We start from the raw sequence: 6000 nt of genomic DNA on the forward strand, positions 1-6000 counted from the left end.
TCATGTATCTGGATGCCCATGTCTGTCTCAAAACTCACAAAAATTTTAACAATTATTGCTTTTTTAACTTAATGAATATAAATTTCCAAAGTACAGCTTATGGATTACAATGGCTTTTTAAATTTAATTTTAATTTTTTAATTATTTCATTAAATAGACTTTTAATGACTTTTTCCTTCTGTTTCAGGTATTCCTATAATATGAATGTTTGTTCATTTAATGGTATCTAATGTGTCTCATAAGCTTTCTTCATTCTTTTTTTTTCTCTTTGTATTTCTGTGACTGGGCTATTTTAAACGTTTTGCCTCCAAAATCAGATATTATTTATTCTACCTAGTCTATTCTGTTGCTGAAGCTCTCAATTGCACTTTTATGTTATTGATCGAAGATTTGCATTCCAAAATTTCTGATTGATTCATTTCAGTGATATCAGCATCTTTTTTGAATTACTTGTTCATAGCATGCATTGCTTTCCTTATTTCTTTGAACAATCTATCTCTCTGTATTCTCTTACATCTCATTGAGTTATCTTAGGATCATTTTTTTTAAATTCTTTTTTAGGCATTTCATTGATTTCCTTCAAATCAGGATGGATTTCTGGAAAACTGCTTTGTTCTTTTGGAAATGTCATGCTTCCCTGTTTCTTCATGTTTCTTGTTTCTACACTGATGCCTGCACATCTGGTATAACAGTCACTTATTCTTTATGAAGGAGACTTTGTTGAAGCAGACATTCATGCTTAGCTGGTATTTGGGATGTCAGTTGGGTAGTTGGTTTGACTTTGGTAATAGGTGAGCCCAGAAGTATAATCACTGAGTGATTTTTTTTCAGTTGTCATCCATGTCAGCTCTGTCTATGAGTGCCATAGTTGTCTAATGTGCTATAATTTGTGGGGAGGTGATTGTATGACTCTGAAGTAGATGTACAATCTCTAGCACTTCAGGCCCCAGAGATTTGCATATCAATCACACTATGGTTTGTAATGGCAGTAGCCATGTTCCTAGTGCTGTGAGGATCAGAGTGGGCTATCCCCTTGTCCCACCAGACAAGCTCAAGTGATGCTGGTGTTTATGACACCAATAACTCATCTGCATCTGTATTATGTGTATGGGACTTTCCAAAGATCCTGCTAGGTGGGTGATGGTGGGATTTATGGCTCTAAAATCCCCAGTCCCGGCGGTGGAGGATGTGAATTGGACCTTACCCCAGTTCCAAGGTGTGACTACAGGCTATTCTGGGGATTGTGCACTGGCAGGAGTGGACCTGGAATAGTGGAATGCAGGTAGGGTCATCCCCAGATCCCACAGGGTGGGCTCAGGTGACTCTGAGGAATATAGTACTAACAGTCAAGGAGTATAATACTAAGAGTCACAGTCTTGGTGTTACAGGGCTGGAGGGGTAATTTGTGTAGGTTCCACAGGAAAACAGTAGGTTGTGTTTGGGCTTGTACTCTGGCAGTCATGGGCCTGCAGTGTTGGAATGAAAATAGTACCTCCCTGAGGTCTCATAAAACAAGTCCACTGTTCCTGAGACTTAGAGATGCAACGGTCTCAGTTCTGAAGATGTAGGAGTGCATGGAGACCTCACCCAGGTCCCTCATTTCATGTACAGGTTATGCTGAACATGGTGCACTGGCAGGCATGGGCCTGGAGCAGTGTAATACAGACAGGGTTCTCCCCAGGTCCCATGGGGTGGGCTTAGATGGCTCTGTAGAATATAGATCCAACAGTCTCAGTCCCAAAGCTTCAGACTTGGAGGGAACCTTATCCATGTCCCGCAGGTTATGCTGGGAATTGTGTACTAGCAGGTACAAGCCTGCATCAGAAGGTGCAGAAAGGGCCTACCCGGACCCCATGGATGAGTACAAGTGTTTCTGTGATTTATAGAACAGTCACAGACCTAGAGATGCAGCATGTATTGGGGTGCCTTACTTAGGTCCCCCAAAATGAACTCAGGTAACTCTGTGAAATATAGCTCCCACAATCACAATCTCAGAGCTGTAGGACATGGCATGTGTATTACCCAGGTTCCACATGGTGATCACAGATTATCCTGGAAATTGTACACTAGGAGGTACTAACCTGGATCATTGTCATGCAGGCCCCAGTGGGAAGCTCAGGTGCTCCTGGAACTTACAGAACAGCCAGAGTCCCAGAGCCACAGGATGCAGTAGGGTTCTTTCCAAGGTCTCACATGGTAAGTGCAGATTATGTTGGCAGCCATGTACTGACAGCCAGCAGCCTGAAACACAGATATGGCCCTCTAGCTCCCACTGTGAGTGCAAGTTACTGCAGGGATTGTGTCACCCAGAGCCACAGTCCCAGAGCTGTAGGCCACAGAAAGGGCTGCTCCCAGCTCCCGCAGGGCATGCAAGGCTGGTGCTAGGGATTGGACTGTGCACCCACATTCTGTGCAAAGGGGTGCAGAAGAGGACTTTCTCTGGCTTGTGTACTGGCTGCTGTGGGTGCCAAGTCACACAGAGTGAGCAAATGTGGCTCTGAGGTTTGGACCCAGCCGTCCTGATGCTGTAGGGTACAGAGGGGCCTGCTCTCTACCCTGGGGAGGGCTCTGGCACTGGGGGAGGGGCCTTCTCATGGTGATGGGGGCTGCCATCTGTCCTTCAATCAGGATGGAGCTTCCTGGTGTCTGCACTGCACCAGCTCAGATCTGGGGTCTTTGGTCACTTGGTCAGCTTTCTAGACTGCATTTAATGTCAGCAAGGACAGCAATTCCGTAGCTAGGTCTCTGGTCTATTCCACTTACCTTTTCCCAGCAAGATGAAGAAGTGCCCCCAGGCTGGGAGCTGAAGTAGGAGCTGTAGTGTGCTTTGTTTCCCTCTCTGCTGCTGGATGTTTGAGTCTCTGTGCTGTGGAAAGCTTCTGCCACTTCTTTACTGAAGGTCTCTCTCCCTCAATCTCCCGAAAGTGTGGTACCTCCTTTGTGGTTCTGGTTCTCCTCTATGGTGATGACAAAGGCCTCTCGATTCAGCCATCTTGGATCACCGTCTGAGAGCTGTCCCTTCTATTACTCACTCTATGAATCCCAATTTATCATAATAATCACATCATTTAAATTCTCAAATCTGTGCCAGAACTGTGGCACAGTGCTACGCAGCCACCAGCAATGCCAACATCCCGTATGGAGTGCTGGTTTGAGTGTCATCTGCTCCACTTCCAACCCAACTCCCTGCTCATGCACCTGGGAAGGGAGTAGTAGAGGGCTCAAGTAGTTGGGACCCTTCCACCCACGTGGAAGACCTGGTTGGAGTTCAAGGCTCCTGGATTCAGCCTGGCCCAGTCCCAGCCATTGCGACCATTTGTAAAGTGAATGAGAAGACGGAAGATCATTTTCTCTCTGTGTGTGTGTCTTTTCCCATCTTTCTGTAACTCTGCCTTCCAAATAAATAAATAAATCTTTAAAAATAAGTAAATTCTCAAATCTCTTTCTCATTCTCTGTTATTTTTTGGTAGTACTTTCTCTCTTTTTAAGTATTTTTAAAGACTTATTTATTTTGTTTGAAAGGCAGAGTACAGAGAGAGAGAGAGAGAGAGAGAGCTTCTATCTCCTGATTCCCTCCCCAAATGGCCTCAACATCTAGGGCTGGGCCAGGCTGAAGCCAGGGGCCAGGAATTCCTTCTACATCTCCTATAAGGGTGACAGAGGCCCAAGTACTTGGTCTATCCTTCTCTGTCTTCCCTTGCACATTAGCAGGGAGATGGATTGGGGGCAGAGCAGGACAGACTTGAAGGAGCACTGATGTGGGATGATGGCGTGGTAAGCAGTGGCGTAACCCTCTGTGCCATTATGCTTAACTATCACTGTGGAATTTTTAAAAATGCTTGTTTATTTTCATCTACTTGAAAGGCAGAGCAACACAGATAGACAGATACAGGGAGATCTTCCATGTGCCGATTCATTTCCCAGATGCCTACAACATCCAAAACTGGGCCAGGCCAAAGCTAGGAGCACAGAATTCACTCCCGGTCTCCCATGTGGGTGGCAGGGACCCAAGCACTTGAGCCATCACCTGCTGCTTCCCAGGGTGCCTTTTGATTTTCTCAGCCTGATATTCTGCATCAGGGTCTGTTTTAGCCTTTGTTAAAGTTATAAAACAAAAATGTTATTGCCACAACACAATTTTTAAAAAGTAATTATACCAATTCTGTATTTACCTGTACAAACATATTTGGTGTTTCTAAGTCCACACAGACCAGTGAAATTCTTATCCTCCGACATAAAATCCATCATTGTGCTAGCATTCTTTCTTTCTGTTGCCAGTATGGAAGGATTCATATATCCAGGCATACACACACACATAATTAAAATTGTGCCATACAGAAACAAAGGGAACACTATGTATGGACAAAAATACAACCTATGAAGAAAAAGCACCCAAACATAAATGAGGCATTTTCTATGTTCTGTGGACTGTAATGTTACATATTGTAATGGATTTTCCCCAAAAACTATTGTTTCTTTTTCTTTTTGTCCCTCTTTTTCCCTTCCTCTGTTCCTTTTTCCAAGATGAACAGAAGTGATAGCTGCCATCAATGCAAACTAGTTCACCAAGAAGAGAAAAACTCCTACAGAAGCCTTAAAGTGGCTCTGTGATGCAACGAGTATTGAAGGGAGTGTTCTGGAGGACTTTCTTGATAATAGGATGCTTTTGGTATGGATGATTTGTGTGTAAGTTGTGTGTTAATTATATGCCCTGTTTAGAAAAATACATTTTACTGAGCCATGCAAATGTCAGTCTCGTTAGCGATCATTATTACCTGTCAGAGGAAAGTGTTTTTCAATGAATGACAGTTCCCCCTCAGCTTTCTGCAGATGCATACAAATGTAACAGTTGTTTTCCTGCTCATCTTAGTTTTCAGTGCCAGCTATCCTTTCTTTCAAAGCGTTTTCAACCCAACCTCTAAGGTGGCCTGGTTATAACACTCCAGCTTGAACCAGTTCAGACTGATCTGTGGTCAAAGAGAGAGCAAACTCATGGGGGAACCACTGTTCCAGGCAACCCAATCCTAACCGTGTCAATAAGGCCATTTGAAGGCAGGGAAGGTGCGCTCCCTGATTTGATACTGATCATTTAAAACACCCCATTTTAGCCTGATTGGGACAGATTACTCTGTCTTTGCCCCATGCCCAACTGGATAGTCCCTGTTTAGATTTAGTTGCCAGTATGTCCTTTGGTATAATTTGCTTTGGTAAAGAAGCTTTCTTACAACCAAAAATGATGATAGCTAACCTCCTACATCTCTGCTGTCCTTGCTGAAACAGTGCTATGAAGAATCTTACGGTTTCAAATAATTTTTATGTCCATTGTGTGTGTATTTTGACTCCTTTCAGAGAATCTTAGAGTAAGTCTACCCAGAATCCTTATTTTATGGTTACACAGAGATCCAAAGAAGGAAATGTCTCTCCCAAGGTATTCAACACCAGTTATCAGCAGAAAATGTGCGTTTTAATGCTGTATATTTGATTCTGTGCACAGAGGAGGTGCTCAATAAATATTTGTTAAGTTGTATTATTATTCTCATTTAAATATGGGCAAAACCCAAAGATATAGAGAAAATGGTGACATGAATGAGGTTTCATAGGTTAATAGAGAAATTGGAACTGGAAACTCGAGTCATCTGTTTTCCTGCTGTATATCTGGACCTGCCATATGGTTGGATATCCAGATTCGGAAAACTACGTTCAAGGTTAGGACTTCTGAAGAGCTGTTGAGAGCTGTGTAAGCAAGGAGCTAGGGATCAGACAGCAACTGGGCACTGAAAGGCAATTTTCAGTGAGGAATGCAGCACACTCGGATGAGAACAGACCTTTTAAGGAGCCCCTCTGCAAAAGCCCTGTTTTTCAGATCTGGATACCATGATCCCACTGTGATTGCTGGTGGGCTCCACTGAATTCAGGTGTTTCTCCTTAAGAAGTACAAAGCACCTTAGAAAATTATCCATATGGTGAAAACTGCTCCTCAAGAATCAAGGATAAAATGCT

General features: G+C 43.4%; 1 long non-coding RNA gene across 1 annotated transcript in view; it reads left to right on the forward strand.

Moving 5' to 3' along the window:
- LOC149122484 (uncharacterized) overlaps positions 1-5309 on the forward strand; it is a 95064-nt gene extending 89755 nt beyond the window's left edge. The window contains exons 3-4 of the long non-coding RNA XR_016219496.1: positions 2101-2196; positions 4525-5309. This is a non-coding gene — a long non-coding RNA (uncharacterized LOC149122484). The remainder of the gene's footprint in view (positions 1-2100; positions 2197-4524) is intronic.
- The last annotated feature ends 691 nt before the right edge of the window (positions 5310-6000 follow it).

Source organism: Oryctolagus cuniculus, chromosome 13 (genome assembly GCF_051225735.1).
Source record: "Oryctolagus cuniculus isolate XC-2025 breed Fujian yellow rabbit chromosome 13, ASM5122573v1, whole genome shotgun sequence".
In the NCBI taxonomy this organism is placed as follows: Eukaryota; Metazoa; Chordata; class Mammalia; order Lagomorpha; family Leporidae; genus Oryctolagus; species Oryctolagus cuniculus.